Source organism: Cupressus sempervirens, chromosome 9 (assembly GCF_028749045.1).
Source record: "Cupressus sempervirens isolate cs-2001-9-10 chromosome 9, ASM2874904v1, whole genome shotgun sequence".
Classification (NCBI taxonomy): Eukaryota; Viridiplantae; Streptophyta; class Pinopsida; order Cupressales; family Cupressaceae; genus Cupressus; species Cupressus sempervirens.
The window spans coordinates 442,165,011-442,183,035 of record NC_143126.1 but is presented as its reverse complement, the minus strand read 5'-3'; the positions used below and the strand labels follow the sequence as shown (position 1 = coordinate 442,183,035).

The 18,025-nt window shown below is 34.8% G+C and overlaps 1 long non-coding RNA gene across 5 annotated transcripts in view; it reads left to right on the top strand.

Moving 5' to 3' along the window:
* LOC149539204 (uncharacterized) overlaps positions 1 to 16,329 on the top strand; it is a 119,950-nt gene extending 103,621 nt beyond the window's left edge. For 4 of the 5 annotated variants that reach the window (XR_016356185.1, XR_016356183.1, XR_016356184.1 and 1 more), the window contains one exon: positions 16,014 to 16,329. This is a non-coding gene — a long non-coding RNA (uncharacterized LOC149539204). Of the gene's footprint in view, positions 1 to 15,006; positions 15,143 to 16,013 lie in introns of all 5 variants that reach the window. The other variant, XR_016356186.1, reaches the window with a different exon arrangement.
* Positions 16,330 to 18,025: the final 1,696 nt, after the last annotated feature.

Genomic DNA, 18,025 nt, shown 5'->3' with positions numbered 1-18,025 from the left:
GATTCATACTTGTAGTTATTCTTTGATGGTGGATTTGTTATACATCAAATTTAGTATTTAATTAAACTTAAATGTGATTCGATGTCATGGGACCCTTAAGAGATGTAATCTATTTTATGATGGTTTTTATGTATGTGAGTTAATGATTCCGCTATATTTTATCTCTTGTTATTATTATCTTTCAAAAAAAAATTGTATGACAAACTTAGTGAAACTTTAGGTTAATTTCTTTTGGGTTCCCTGGCGAGGCGTTATAGGAGCTCAGATATGCTTGGTGGAATGTTAATGCTCGATGGTGGTTTCTGACACTCGGTTTGGTCTTGGTCTTTATGGTGCCTGAGTTGTCTGTGAGCCGACTATTGGCATTTAATTTGGGTTGTGGGTAGTTAACGAGTGTTGTAGCTGACTTCTGGCTTCTGGAAATATTTAATGTAAGGGTTTATTTCAATTTGTAATGGAATAGGTTGACTTGTGGCTTATTTGGCTATAAGTAGGGGGTTTTTGTGGAGTTTTAAGTCATAGTCATCCAGCTTGGAGAAGAGGATGATATGTAGAAACATATTTTGAGAAGGGCTAGTAGCTGAGGCTTGGAAAACCAGGAGATTGCTTGGTGGGCTTGTGAGCACAAGTTGGGATTTCCTTGGGATTTTCTACCAGAGTGTGGATCTAGACTAGCTAGGATTAGGATTGAGTTGGATCTTGCATAATTGTTTTTGTAATTGCTTTTTGTATTTGGCCATAACTCGGAAGGCCTTATAGCTAGGCATATTACATGTAAAGAATTATTTTATGAATCAAGTGTTGAGAATTGGTATCATATCTTGCATTGTTATTGTGTTTATATTGTGTGCTTATTTGTAGGCATCCAGATTACCTCCAGTAGGGATACCCTCAAATTCTCCATACATCATTAGGAGACCTACTAGAATTAGCCCTCCAATCTAACCTTTTGGACCTTATCTTCCAAACCATATGAATAAGGCCCCAATTTTATTTTATTTTGAACACCCTTTTGGGACTTCTATGGAATATCACAAAATGGGATTTTAGTATTGAATATGACTCAATCAACCACAATTGTGCCAATTAGGCCTAATATGATTAAAGCATGAGGGTTTGTACAAAATGTAAGAGGGGGGTGAATCGATTATGTCCAGTTATCTCACATTCCCTTTAAACATTTCAATACCGTCAAAGCATCATAAACATCAACAACAATAACTTCAAGTACTCGGTATACAAATCTAACTCAATACTTAATCCAATCATTCACTTCTTTACAAAATTGTTATTAAATTGTTCCTTGCATTACCGATTGTTGCTAAATTTCTAGTAATTACCTAGTGATATCTTAGTTATTATCGAGTTGCAGTAAATTGTAAAACGTGTAAAACAATTTACAACACAAATAACATTCACATAATTTGACACCAAGATTTTAATGTGGAAACTCTATTAAGGGGAAAACCACCCAGGACCAGCAACCCAAAATTTTCACTCTTCTAAAGTAATCTTTGTTAGAAGACAACCTTGTTAAATATTACATACACTTTGTTAGAGTGACCTTGTTAGAGGATTTCACTAAAAGATCATCTAGACTTTATCACTTTTTGTCCTTGACTAAAAAGAGTGGCTTAATTTAAAGGACTTACAAACACCACTAATCGATGTTACCATATATGATTTCACATACTTCTTCATAGACTTGTTAGGATTTATTGTATTTTATGCTATAATGGCTAAACAATAACAATATAAAGTGATCTTTTAAGAATAGCAACTACCTTTGCTTGCTCATATCTCTATTCTTGTTCTTTCTTTGTCTAGTCTCTATCTTGGATCTTCCTTCACTCTATTCTTTGACTTGGTTGTATAACTCCTTCTCTTTATCCTTTCACTGATATGTTCACCTAGCTCAACAATGTCCTTTTTCTTTCTTCTTCTTCCCACATTGATCTCCTCTTGATCAATAACAAACTCAATAACATCACTCATCAACAAATTTGAACTAGAAACCTAACATTGTCCTGCTCTCCTCCTTAAATATATTTCTCAATGCTTCCAAATCCTTCCATCTCTTGTCACTTAACCAGAATCGTCGATCTTAGGTTTACAAAAAATTCCTTCATACAATGAATTTAGACACATAGACAATATAACTTTACATAGAACTTTATGTCCATCCTTATCATTCTTCAATATCCTTCATCAAATCCTTCTTTGATTTTCTCAGTTGTAGATCTTGTAACAAACTTTGACTCTCGCATTAGACCTTCTTGATCTTTTCATATTTCCATCCAAAGTTGGCCTTAGATTCCAATTTTCCAAACTTGTTCATCTAGCTGTCACTTAGTAAATATTACATTTACTCAGGAAACATATAACACGATTAATATTGACTCGCTTGGGCAACACTGTGTTCTTCTTCCTTTACCAATCACCCGAGAAATAATGTAATCACTCAGTGAATACAGTCTCCCTTCATTAACCTTGTGACTCGGTTAAGCTAATGATCTTCAATACTTCTTAACAATAATTATGATTATAAAACAATCAAACCAATATTACGTTATCATTTTCGAGCTCATTTAGGTACCCATTGAATACCTTACATATCATTTCTATATTTATCATGCTTTCTCCAAATCCTCTTCATCAATCTAATGATATGGTATTATCCTTAGAACTAGCATAATGTCTAGCCAACTAAGACTTTGACATCAATGACAATATGACAACGGGTGTGGTTTTGTCACATACATCCATAACATCAACAACTAATAATCTCCCACTATCAATTGGGGCTAACACAAAAATCTTCACCAATCAGCTTAGTATGACAAAGGGAATATGTTTTTAGGTTTTTTTGTAACTAAGGACTCCAAAATCATCAATGGTTCACACTCACACTCCGCATTGTCCTATCTACAATTAAATCCTCTTACTTATATGGATTGTCACATTAACATGTTAAGCCTAGGGCATCATAGCCAATTTTTTTCCAAATTCTCCCAAACCAATTGAAACATGTATAAATCATGGGATCCTAATATTCCCCAAGGATTTGGGATATCACCTTTTGAATCCAACAACTTAGAGTTTCTAGATTTCCAGACCTAGTTTGGATTTATTTGATGAATCTTCCCAATGAATGCAGAAAATGACTTCAATCCACTTGCAAAGGGAAGCTAATTCACCATACTAAAAAAACATGAACTTGGATCATAGTTCCCAATTCGTACGCGTGCGTACAATCACAAAACATAACAAGTTTAGTAGGAAAAATCAATGTCTCGGTAGAGAATAAACCTTCCTTTTTGTTCAAAACTTCCTCATTAGATCTAATATCATTCATGAGGACAATAAAACCCTCATAAACATTGGCCAACTATATAAAATTATTTTTTTCAACTTTCTAGGCATTGGTCACAACTTATTCAAGAAGTTTTCAAAGTTACAAAGCAACGTTGGCAACTTTTTATATTTTTTGCATTTGTCACTTCATGGTGAATTTAGGACTTCAACTCATTACAACATGACTAATAGGACCCTAAAACACTACCACAATTTTGTGATGTTTGACCACCATTGATCCACCATGGTCCTTTAAGGATTTAATGACCAAAAGGATCCTTTAGGACATTACACATGATACTTATTACAAACATCAAATGACCTATGGGGCCTTATTAAAAACATGGAAAGATCATAAAAAATAATAATCAAGGATCCTCATGGATCATCCTAGGTGACCCTGCACTGGCATACTCCTCGGGATAATAAACTCAAGTCCCTTGAGTTGTTAACTTCTGTAAGTTGGTACCATAGTTGATAATATTTTACTTGTATCATCAATGTAGCCTCTAAATTAGGCAAACCATTTCAATTAAAAATGTACTTGTTATAGACTCCATTCCTTTTCTTCTTGATCGCCTTGGAGTCAAGAATACCTTCCAATGACAAAGGCTGGCCAAGAGGTAAATCATTGACCCAATCACTACCATCACCAACAATAGTAGAAACAATATTTTCATGTACAATAGAAGGACCCTTGAAAAGAGACAAAACATAAATATTAAAGATAGGAGAAATGTCAAGACCAAGAGATATTTTGATTTCATATTCATTGTTACCAAATTTGTGCACAATCCTTAAGGCACCAATCTTCTTCATGTGTAAATTTTTAGGCTAAGCCTTTGGCGATCTTTCCTTCTTCAAGTAGGTCATGACTAAGTCGCTCACTATAAACTATACATGTCTCCTCTTAAGTTTTTCTTTGGCTTTGTACATTTCTACATTTTATAAAAGAGTGATTTGTTGTTTAGTGTGGAGTATGATCAGTCCCCAAGTGGGAGATTGTTAGTTTGTGACTGATCAAGGAAGTACTGTAAAAAAAATTGGAGTGTGGCCAACATTGTGGCCGATGTATGGTTAACAATATGGCTGACATGTTGTAACCCTAAAGCAGTAAAAATTCTTGTATAAAAGGGGCTTAGGGTTATGTGTTTTCATAAGGGGTGATGCAAAAATTGTTTCTTGTAGTGGTATTGAGTTGTAAGGGATTACAAATTGTAATCACTAGATCGTAATAATATTGGACTTGTTGTTTCATGGATGTAGTCCAAGGATTGGGTGAACCACGTTAAATCTTGGTGTCTTGTGTTCTTTTTCTGTGTGATCTATTATTTTTTGATATTGTTTATATTTGCATGTAATTGTTATTTCTATCTGAAGTTTAATCCTAACAAGTGGTATCAGAGCCAGGTTGTTTTTTCAGTTATCCTCTGCAGGAAAGTCTCACGGTTGAGTGGGAGTCTCATGGTTGAGTGGGAGTGATGGAAGATGAGGGCAAGCTGAGGGTTGACAAGTTTAATGGGCAAAACTTTCAGTTATGGAAGATGCAAATGGAAGATTATCTTTATCAGAAGGATTTATGGAAATCATTGGAAGGAAAAACCAAGAATTAGGGATCTATGTCAAATGACGACTGTTAGTGTAAATTATTATTATTTATGCTTTACTTAAGTTTATTTAGTTAAATGCATTATTTATTAGTTTGTTATCTAGGAGTAAGTGTACTCTTATGTGTTGACTTGTTGACAACATAGGAGTTTGCACCTACCTTGTCATACTTATCCTCTCATCCACATGAAGGATAATCCACATTTTTGTGGATGTATGCTTACTTGTCATGCTTATCTCCTAGCTCTTTCTAGCTCATTCTAGAAGCATCCTAGGCCTTTATAAATAGGCTCTCCTATTGTATTTTTGTACAACAATTTCATTTTTCATTGTTGGAATATATTTTCTCTGACACTATTAAGACTCCCCAAGTCTTAGCTTTCCTTCTTTGGTTTCTTTTCAGCAGGTTATTTGCGTGCAGGTGGTCTTGGCGATTTGTGAAGTTGGCTTTCACAACTTCTACAATGACTGGGATATTTTAGACAGAAAGGCACTTGGAAGCATTTGATTATGCTTGGCACCTTCAGTGGCATTTAATATTACAAAAGTGAAGATGACGGAAGAGTTGATGGAAACCCTAGCAAAATTGTATGAAAAACCCTCAGCTTCAAATAAAGTATTTCTCATGAAGCATTTATTTAATATGAAAATGGTAGATGGTGGATCTATTGCAGATCATTTAAATGAGTTTAATACAGTTACTAGTCAGTTATCTTCTGTGGGTATTAATTTTGATGAAGAAATTAGGACTCTCTTGATTTTGTGTTCTTTGCCTGAAAGTTGGAATGGCTTGGTAATGGCTATGAGTAATTATGTTTCTGGATCCAATACCCTAAAATATGATGATGTGATTGGTGTCATTTTGAGTGAGGAAACTCATAGTAAATCATCATGTGGATCTACATCAAGAAGTGCTTTGAACACACAAAGCAGAGGTAGAACAACTGAAAGAGCAAATAATTCTGGAAATCATGGGAAATCAAGAGGAGAGTCAAAAGGGAGGAGGTCTCAATCAAGAGGGCCAAATGACTATTGGTACTGTGGGAAATCATGGCACAAGAAGAAAGATTGTTGGACTCGAAACAAAAATGAAGGAGAAAAGCAAGATGGAAACAAGGAGGCAAATGTGGTAAGTAACAAATCCGAATAGGATGCTTTGGGAACTATCTTTAGAAAGTGTTGATGAGTCATGGGTTTTAGATTTTGGTGCTTCATTTAATGTTACACCTCATAGAGGTTATTTTATTGATTATGTTCAAGGGGATTTTGGGCTTGTTTATTTGGGGGATAATGAATCCTATTAGATTGTTGGAAAGGGAAAATTTAAGATTAAGTTGCAGAATGGGAATCATTGGCTACTACATGAGGTAAGACATGTTCTAAGGCTAAGTAGGAATTTAATTTTAGTAGGGCAACTCGATGATGAGGGTTGTGTAGTTACTTTTAATAATAAAAATTGGAAGGTTTCAAAAGGTTCCCTTGTAGTAGCAAAAGGTGTGAAAGTAGGCACCTTATATCTTTGTACAGGTCATATTGTTCCTTATACTTTAATTGTTTCAGAGAAAATTGAATGTTCAGGAACAATTGTTGTAGTTGAGCAGGGAGAACAAATAGTTGTTGTAGACTCTGATACAAAGTTGTGGCATAATAGACTTTGGCACATGAGTGAGAAAGGTATGAAACTACTTCATTCAAATAAAGTTTTACTAGGTCTGAAATGTGTTAATATGGATTTCTGTGAAAGTTGTGTGTATGGAAAATAAAAGAGAGTGAATTTTGTGAAGACTGGGAAAGCAAATAAAAGGGAGAAATTAGAGCTTGTGCATACAAATGTATGGGACTGGCTTAGGTACCTTCCCTTAGTGGATCTCATTATTATGTTACATTTATTGATAATGTAACTAGAAAAGTATGGATTTATTTTCCTTAGACAAAAATCTGATGTATTTCAAACTTTTAAGAAATGGAAATGCTTGGTTGAAAATGAGACTGGCAAGAAATTACAATGTCTCAAATTTGATAATGGTGGTGAGTATTGCAGTCATGAATTTGAAGATTATTGCTCCACTAATGGTATTTGCAAACAGAAAACTATTCCAAGGAATCCGTAGTAAAAATGGAGTGGTTGAATGCACGAACATGACTATAATGGAGCGTGCAAGAAGCATGAGGTTGCATGCAAGGTTGCCCTTAAATAATAGGGTGGAGGTCATCAATACTATTGTATATTTGATTAATAGATATCCCTCTGCTCCTTTAGGTTGTTGTATTCCAGAGGAAGCATGGACTGGTAAGAAGGTGAGTTATTATTTTCTCAAGACCTTTGGTTGTGAAGCTTTTGCTCATATAGATTTTGAAAATAGAACCAAGCTGGAAACTAAGTCAAAGAATTGTGTATTTTTTGGATATGGCATTAAAGAATTTGGTTATAGGCTTTGGGATTTTCAAAATCATAAAATTGTAAGAAGTAGGGATGTCATATTCAATGAGAAAGTGTTGTACAAAGATCTGTTGCAGCAACATGAGAAGAAAGAAGATGATTATGTAGTGCTAGATGATACTCCAAAAGATGATGTTCCAGCAATTCCTCATGATGTGCAACAACAAATACTACACACACTAGTGAATTTTTGACGGTCAACAAGGCTAATTAGACCTCTAGAAAGATTTTCTCCCTCTTTATATTATGTTTTACTAACAGATGTTGGTGAACCTAAATTTTATGATGAAGCTGTACAGGCAGATACTAAGATTTAGTGGGAGTCTGCAATGAAAGACGAAATGGACTCTTTGCTGAAAAATAAGACATGAGGTTTATGCACATTGCCTGCAGGTAAAAGGTCTTTATAGAATAAATGGGTTTATAGGTTGAAAGAAGAGGATGGAGGTAAGAAAAGATTTAAAGCCAGGTTAGTTGTAAAAGGATTTGCACAAAAAAAAGACATTGATTTTGATGAGATATTCTCTCATTTTGTTAAAATGACTTCTATTTGCATTGTTTTCAGTATTGGGGCTACTGAAGATTTGTATTTGGAGTAGCTTGATGTTAAAACAACCTTCCTTCATGGTGATTTTGATGAAGAGATATATATGGCTCAGCCACAGGGATTTGACTTAATGTGCGTATTGAAGAAAAGTTTATATGGCTTGAAGCAAGCACCTCGGCAATGGTATCTAAAATTTGATAGTTTTATGCATGAGTATGGATATAGAAGGTGTCATTTAGATCATTGTGTTTATTTTACAAGGTTGGATGATGATAGCTACATTATTTTATGTTTATATGTTGATGATATGCTTGTAGCCGAGTCTGACATGGATCACATTAAGGGGGTTGAAATGCCAGCTAGCACATGCATTTTCTATGAAGGATTTAGGGGCAGCAAAACAAGTCCTTGGTATGAAGATTTGTAGAGATAGGAAGAATAGGAAATTGATGCTATCTCAAGCTGATTATGTTGAGGTGTTCCAATGTTTCTCTATGGAGAATGCTAAAGCTATTAGCACACCTTTACATGGTCATTTGAAGTTGACTAAGGAGATGTGTCTTAAGACACAAGAAGAGGAGGATCAGATGTCCAAAGTGCCCTATGCTTTAATTGTAGGAAGCTTGATGTATGCTATGGTATGTACAAGGCCAGATATTGCACATGTACTGGGAGTCGTTAGCCAATATACAAGTCATCCAGAAATTGAGCAGTGGAATGCAGTCAAATGGATTCTCAGATATTTGAGAGGAACATCCAGTAAGTATTTACACTTTGGGGGCTCTATTACTGATTTACAGGGCTATGTTGACTTTGATTTGGTAGGGGATATTGATACCAGGACGAGTACTACATGTTATGTATTTACTATTGGTGGGGCAACCGTGAGTTGGGTTTCTAGGTTACAGAAGGTTAATGATTTATCCACTACAGAGGCAGAATATATTGCTGCTATAGAGGTAGCTAAGGAGATGATATGGCTTCAATTCTTCTTGGAAGAATTGGAACACACTCAAGAGGGATAATTATTTGTTTACAGATAGCCAAAGTGTCATTCATCTTACAAAGAATTCAACTCTGCATTCAAAGACAAAACACATACAGTTGTGGTACCATTTCATTCGATTAGTTTTGGATGATAGATAGTTAAAGCTAGATAAGATACATATAGATGACAATCCAACAGATATGTTTACAAAGGTAGTGACAAGGGAGAAGCCGAATTCCTCTTCAACTTTGATTGGTCTTCTAGATTGTATAGGAATAAAAGAACAACAAAGTCCAGGGTGATTTGATCTAGTGGGAGCCCCATGTGGTAGCGGTATTGCTACAGGATCAGTCTCCAAGTGGAAGATTGTTGTCTGGTGTGGAGTCTGATCAATCCCCAAGTGGGAGATTGTTAGTTTGTGGTGATTGATCAGGGAAGTATTGTAAAAAGAAATTTGGACCGTGGTTGACGTTGTGGCCGACGTATGATCGACATGTTGTAACCCTAAAGCGATAAAAATTCTTGTATAAAAGGGACTTAGGGTTAGGCATTTTCATAAGGGGTGATGCGAAAATTGCTTCTTGTGGTGGTATTGAGTTGTAAGGGATTATAGATTGTAATTAGGTTGTAATCACTAGATCATAATAATATTGGACTTGTTGTTTAGTTGATGTAGCCCAGGGATTGGGTGAACCATGTTAAATCTTGGTGTCTTTTGTTGTCTTCTGTATGATCTATTATTTTCTGATATTGTTTATATTTGCATGTAATTGTTATTTATGTTTGAAGTTTAATCCTAACATGGTTTTGGCATGTCTTTAATTTCCTTCATTATGGAAACAAAGTCTTCTACTTGGGAACTCCTCATATCCATGTCACTAAGATCTCAAAGCTCTAAGATACCCCTAGGACGAAGGTCATAAATAATTTCAAATAGAAATTTTCCAATATTTCTATTGACTGAATCATTGTAAGCATATTTATTACATCCTATTACTATGCCTTGAGCTTGACCATGTTGTTCGGTGAGGCCTCTAAGAGGGTTTCCCTAGGATTTATTTACAACCTCAAACAAATTGATTGTCTTAGGATGGTAGGCTAATGTAAAGGATAATTGAGTACCCAACCTCTTTTATGGGGTCCTTCAAAATTTCCAAATACATTTTGAATCTGTGTCAGTCAAAAATTTAAGAAGTAAATCATTGATCTAGATAACTTCCCTGAAAAAGAGTCATATAGTGTGTGATGCATCATTTGTGCATTTACATGATATAAAATGAGTCATCTTACTGAATCTATCAACAATGACAAAAATTATAATCCCAATAAAAAATCCATGCTTATACTTTCTCAATGCCTAGTGGGAATAGGGGGAGGTTGGTATAAGACTACATTGAAAGACCATCATTTTTCCCTTGGCCAAATAGGACAATTCTCAACAAACCACCTTACATTTTACTACACCTTTGGCCAATAGTAGAACCTAGTAACCTGCTCCAATATTTTATCAAGAGCAAAGTGATGATGTAGGTTACCACTATGCTTGTCCCCAATAATATTCTCCCTCGTGGAGCAATTAGGTATGCATAACAAGTGACCTTTGAAAACAAAAAATTCTTGCAACATAAACTTGGAAAATCAACATGGAAAGTAATAGTGAAATTCAAAAAAACCTCATAGGCCTCCTTGAAGTCACCATCCTCCTTATACAACTCCTTGAATAAATCAATTCCCATGCTCTTCAATTGGATTTATCAGAGAGACATTTGTTACTTTGCTTGAATTCTATTTCTTGTGTTTGGTGATGAAAGTATAGGGCTACAATTACTCCACCCACTTGATGTGTCTTTGATTGAGTTTTTCATGTCCATTTAGGAAGCTTAGAGCATGATTGTCTTTGAACATAGTGGACTCTTTGGGAAGGAAATAATGTCTCCATTTTTTACTGCTTGCACTATGGCATAGAGCTATAAGTAATAGGTGGAATACTTTTATTTAACCTCATTTAATTTTTCTAAGAAAAATACAACCAAGTATCCTTCTTGGCTCAGGATTGCAATAATAATCTTCTTACTGGCATCACACTCTACTGTGAAGAGTTGATTGAAATTGGAGAGCCTCAAAGTGGGTAATTTTTCCACTTTCCTCTTCAAGAGTTCAAAACTTTGATCTGCCCTCTCCGTCCAAGAAAATTTACACTTCATTCATCCTTTAATAGTGTCTAGTATAGGAGCAAATATGTGGCTAAGATCTCTAATGAATTTCATGTAGAATCTAGCTAGTCCATGAAAATTTCTAACATCATGTATTGTCCTAGGTGTGGGCCAATTAAGAATGGTTTCTACTTTAGAAGGATCTATTTTCAAACATCCATTAGAGATATAAAAAAAAACAACCAAGATAAACAAATTTAGTCTTTGTGAACTCACATTTTTTTCCAAATTGATCGTCAATTTCTCCTTGTGGAGTCTCTCCAAGACCTAATCCAAATGCTTGATGTGTTCCTCTTTAGACCTTAAAAAAAGAATTTCATCAAGATATACAACCACAAATTTTCCAATAAATTCATCTAATATCTCATTCATGAGGTGCATGAAATTACCAAGGCATTGGGAATCTCAAATGGAATCACCTTGTACTCATAAAGACCTGCATTGGTCTTGAAAGTTGTCTTCCACCTATCTCTAGGTTTGATCCTTATTTTATGGTACCCTAACTTCAAATCAATCTTAGAAAAATAGAAGACTACTCCAAGATAGTCCATCAAGTCTTCAATCCTCAACATGGGAGAGTAGTATATTATGGCAATTTTATTGATGGCCCTAGAATCAATACACATCCTCCACTTTTTATTCTTCTTGAGTACAAGGATAGTGGGTATTGCACATGGACTAGGGTTTTTCCTCACTAGTCCTTTATCTAATAGCTCCTGAACTTGTCTTGTTATCTCCTCATTTTGAGAGAGGGTGTTAGGTACTTCATTTACTACTATGTCTTTATGCTTATTCACATTTTCTAAACTTCCTCAGGAATACTCTATTTCTTACTTTCTAATAGACCAAGACTATCCTTTGGTTTTAATACTAAGACATAACCTTGGTTTTCCTTGCTTCATGACATCTAGGAACTCCTTTCCACTCACTAACATCACACTTGAACCAATGTTATTTTCTTCCCCTTGTTGAGATAATGGGTGTAGCACACATTGCATAATGTTGTTTATATTTTATTATGTAATGTTGCACCTATATGGGTGTACAACATGTAAAGATTCTCATGTGATATAATTTATGAGTTGTACTGTAACCATGTGATAATAGTTGATTCAATTATTTAATATTGGGAAAAAGAATTAAATGTCCAATACTAAATGTGGGGTCAATGGGTTAGGTAACACAAGGTTTATGCAATACCACGTGGTGGTTTTGTGGGAGCTTGATACTATATAAGCAACCATAAGGGTAGTTGTTGTATGAGAAGGGAAATAGGAAAAAGGGAAAGTCGAGCAAGACAAGGCTTGATAGGTTAGCCAAGAGAATATTTGTGAAAGTCAGAAGTGTGGCATGCGATGTGTGGATTCATGCTTGTTCACATGGATTGCTTGGTTGTGGCTATGGCTTTGAAGATTTCCATGATTGTATTGCAATCGTGTTTTGTTGAATAATACACAGTAATGGATGCTTTTGGAGGCTGGGTTTTTTTTCTCAACGAGAGCTTCCCAGGTTATATCTTGTGTCACATTTTTGTGGGTATGTTGTCTATTTTCTTGCATGTGGATTTCAATTACATTTTTGTTTTAGATCTATTGTAGGTTATTTTAAAATGGCTATATTTTTTGTTACAAATGGTATCAAAGCTATAGTTTTGATGTTGTAACCCAAGATTGAATCCATGGAAATGCATGGAAGAATGAAAGAAAGGGAAAGATATATGGGTTTTTTAGGTTGTTCATTGCAGATCTAAGGTTTTTGGGTTTGCTAGTATGATGGGATGTTAGCATATTTTTGGGCATGTGAAATTGTTGGTCAAAATGGTTTTTGGATGTTTCATTTAAACGAGGGTTTTAGGGGAGTATCTTACATTAATGACCTCTTGGGCAAAATAAGACATCATCGTTGGATCTGGATTGGGTTTTCCATAAATTTTGATATATAATATGTCCTAGTTTGACCATGTTGAGAGAAAATGAAAGATTTTTTTAGTTTCAGCCCATGACGATTGTCAAACTTAATCTTGTCAAAATTTTCGTCACAAAAAAATGCTTTGAAAGTGGTAAAAATGTTGTCTTGGTAAAATGACCATAACATTCACTCAAGATATTGAATTTCAGACTTCTTACAATTGTTGGAAAGCTAATCAAAGCACTACAACTTGGTGAGGGTTTGATTTTGTGATTTGGATATTTTGTCAAGTTTTATGAGCTCTAAAGTTAGATGTTATTCATTTTGAGCACAAATTTGGACATAACTTGGGCACACAAAGTCAGATTTTGGACTTTGAGTAGTCAAAAGAAAGCTCTTTGAGAGCTCTACATATTGGTTCAGATTTTGTGTAGGTTTGGCATGATTTATTTGGTGATATATTGCATTGAACAATTTATAACATATATTGACTATCGTAACATTGTGAGTTTATGACATTGTATATTTTGGAGATTTCGATTGTGATGTCATTGTATACTCATGATGTATTTCAAATTGGTCTCATGATGATATGGTTATCAATGCTTGATTTGGATATGTATGATGACATGTTGGATCTACAAGTTGTGTAGTGTTATAAGTGGTCTATACTTACAGGTTACATTTATGGCTTGGATATGGGTTACCTTTGCCCATTGATATTTCATTATTGATGTATATTTAGATTTGTGACTTGGATTTGGGTTGTTTATGCTCTTAGTCACATGATTTGTTGAATTATCTTCATGTAGAGGGGATTAGATGTTGTTACAAGGTATAGTCATGGTGGAGGATTGTGGTTGACTATTTTCATGATGATGGGTTGGAAAATTTTAGAGTTACTTACTCAGTTCATGGATGTGATCATGGTGTCATATATTTTTACATGTCATGGTTGGATATACTGGTACATCATTGATGCTCATTGGTTTGGATTCCTATTTTGGTTATGGTTTTATATCTTATTGGTTGAGGATCATGGTTATTTGGTTTCTTTTGAGAAGTTCATGATGTGTAGTTCGAGTTCTTTGATGGTTTGATGCTTTAGTTGATTCTCATGGTTAGTGGATGGTTTTTCATCATGATGTTATGGATAGCTTGGATGTACAATTTAGTGGGAGCTTGTGACAGTGATGGGGTGGCAGTGCGAGATTGGCTCTTGGTTTGTTTTATATCTTCTTGGTTTGGAGATCTTGGTTTCACTTGGTACTGACACTTTAGTTGCATGTGTAGACGTAGAGGATATTCGTGTAGGAGATGGATGTTATGATGCCATAGGTGACTTGGTACCATGATTGAGTGGGAATTGTTGGTATTGATATATTTATTGAGTGTTTGCAGATGTTGGAAGATGTCTTAGATCTTATTATTGTAGAAGTGTCTTTGACATTTGCATGGCTTAGCTCTTCATGGTGTTTGGAGATGGTTTTTCATAGTGTGTGGAGATGGTTGCATCTTGAGGACTCGTGGGGTTCTTGGTAGAGGTGTGGTTTATGCTTTCATTCGACATGTTATCTTTGATGTTAGGATGGTTTCATTATTATGTTATGGTATACTCTTGATACACATTTAGAGTTTTGACATGTTATGGTATGTTCACATGTATCATGTTACCTCTTTGGTTGATATGGTTTTTATCATGTTGTCATGTTTATGTTCCTGAGGCCATGGTTGGAACTTTGACATTTATCTTAGTTTAGTTTCTTGGTATTGAGTACAATGATCATTTCACAGATACTTCATGACATTACTATGTTGCACTTGGAGTTGGCATGTATTGATTGGTTACAGGTGCTCATGGATACTGAGAGATGGTGGTGATGTTAATTTCTCTTGCATTATAGAAGTATTTATTGGGACAGTTGATGACAGTTGATGGTTTTAGCAGGAAGTCCAAGGGGCATTCACCTAATATGAACTTAGAGGAAATTGTTCTTAGATTAGTCTTGGTTGGAGACTTGGATATGTTGATGAACATTCTCATTCCTCACTCTTGGTCTACTCGACAGTTTACTACTTGACAGGTATAGCCTATTATTTCTCTCAAGTGCATTATTTTTATGCTTGTCTTTCATTGATATGGGTCTTGAGCTATGGTACATGAGTTAGCTCTAGAGATGGTTTAGCATTGGTTATCTCCTTGCCCATATGTTTTGATGCTAGTTGGGTTTGGGAGATGGTTTTGTATTGGACATATTCCTTGGATTAGGAATGGTTATTCATTGTTTTAGGAATTTTTTATGAGTTTGATCTTCTTACGAGAGGCTTACATCCATGATTAGCTATATGGTGTGTGTAGAAGGACATGATACATGTTATGATTTGTGTGGTTTCTCTTTGGTCTTGGTTATCTTCTTGGATGTTCCATTTCACTTACATTGGATTTGAGATTGATTGGAGATTGTGATAACTGGTTTGTGTTCATGTACGTCATGTGAGAGATGGCATGGTGATTCATTTATCTCTTTCATTTTTTGGTTCTAGAGAACTTGGGATAGTGTTGGAGACTTGTTATAAGAGTTATTCTTGTAGGTTATTGGTTTATGTGTTTTGAATTTCCTTGATACTACGTGGATTCACTTCTTTGAGATTTTGTGAGTGGATTGGTTACAAATTTGACATTATCTTTTGTAGTGGGAGCTTCATGGTGTGTATGTGGAAGGTATTTCTCTCAAGGCTTGTGATTGCAAGTTTCAGATTGGATATTTTGATGATTTGAGATTCACTTGGTATATCTTTGGACGTATGGATAGTTGGATGGGTTTGACACTTGTTATGGGTGCTATTTTAGCTATGAATATTTGACAACTACGAATACATTTGATTACCTTTGGATTAGGTGTTTGTGTTTAGCATTTTCAGTTGGTATAGACTTTTATGATTCTTATTTGACAGGTCGGGTAGACTTATCTTTGGATGGATTCTGTGTATGTTTGATGGAAGTGGAATAATAGGAGGTGGCATCATTCATGTTTGAGAAGTTGGTTACTTTGATTTTGTTGTGGGTACCATGATGGAGCACATGGTGTACTTTGATTCATGATGGTGATGTGTTAGGAAGGATTGTTTTCCTTGTTTATTTACATGGCTATGAATTGACCCTATGCAATGTATACAACAAGTGGTGATTTTTGAGATAATGGGTGTTGCACACATTGCATAATATTATTTATATTTTATTGTTTAATTTAATTATGTAATTTTGCACCTAGATGGACGTGTAACATGTAAAGATTCCCATGGGATATACTTAATAAGTTTTTTATAACATTGTGATAATAGTTGATGTAATTATTTAATATTGGGGAAAAGAATTAAATGTCAAAGGACATCATGAGTATTTCAAATTGGTCTCATTATAAATAAGAGGTCACTGTCATTTGGAAAACACATACCATAAATAGGCAGTGCTATTACATTTATAGCAATCCTCAGAACCTTAACATGGTATCAGAGCCAAATACAAATATAAAAAAATTAGAGACAATTGTAATGTATAATACATAGACTTGTTTGTGGAAAAATTAGTAAGATACATTATGATCTATGAAAGAAGATCACATTGGCAATATAGAGATTTTAGTGCTAGATGGATATGAATAAAATGCTAAAGTGATATCTTTATGGGTTTCAATCGATAACATTAACACTACTAGGTACATCTTCTCGGTGGTTTGTGGGTTCCATATGTATTGAGTGCAGATTAACAATCATAAAAGTAGTTGACTATGTGTGATAAAGATAACACTTCAGATGCTAAGCATTATGGATGTTTCTTATGATCTCAATATCAATTTTGACTCTTATAGCTTTCAAACATGCAAATAAAGGAATGTGATTCTATTTCTTGAGGCATGAATTCTATTGTATGGATTAAGGGATTTGAACGAAGCTAATAATATTGAAATCATTGACATTACTTGAGTTTAATCTCACGTACAAGAAATGTAAGTTTAGTGTAGGTCTAGCCTTGTAGTATGTTTGAGTATCTCTTAAATTAGTGATCGTTAAGTTTGTTACACATATTGAGTTTCAGTTCGTGTTAGAGTTTGTTAGGGGAGATGTCAAGTAGTGGAGTGATTTCTAAATAATAGTAAGGATATAGACACAAGGGAATTCATAGTTGGTTGCTACTGAATACTTAACAATTAGTATTCTACAATACTCAAAAAACTATATATAATACAACTACCTCACATTGAAGAAGCAATAAAAGACGATGCAAAGACCGTGCACCATATACAAACTGTGAGAACAACATGGACACACATAAGATGATAGAGGAAGAATATCCTTGTCAGAAAGCAACAAAGCAAAAGGTGAAAGTCAATAAGACTATGCACACAAGAGTTGAGTAATTCAAAGATGGAACCCAGCAACCATAAGGAGGAAAAATCACTATACTGTTATCCTGTAAGGATCAAATCACTGAAGCTATATGCTTTTCCCTAGACAATATTATTCAAAAAAATTAGGACCATGAAAAGTGAACGAGAGTTAAACAAGTTGACAAAAGGCATTGAGAAGAAATTATGTAATGGCAAAACAGTATTGCACTACGTAATAGATCAATTAGACATCAAGGAACACAAAATGTATGTTGCCAAGTGTTTGCAGAATAATTTTAAAGAGGGACATCCACCAAGTAAAGGAAAATAAGGTCAAACACATTAATATTATGACCCACTGATATATGCAAGTTAGCACTGTCATAATTAAGAACCCCTTTAAACTTAAATTTATATGATAAAGGTGGAATAAGGAAGTGAAACAACCAAAATCATATCCATCATGGAAAATGTCTAGGGAACCTTGGAAAAGGCACGAGTCTTGCATTGGAATATGGTCAACTAGGGATAGACTCAACCTAACAGCCACTGGTATTGCAATAACAAGGCGATAATATC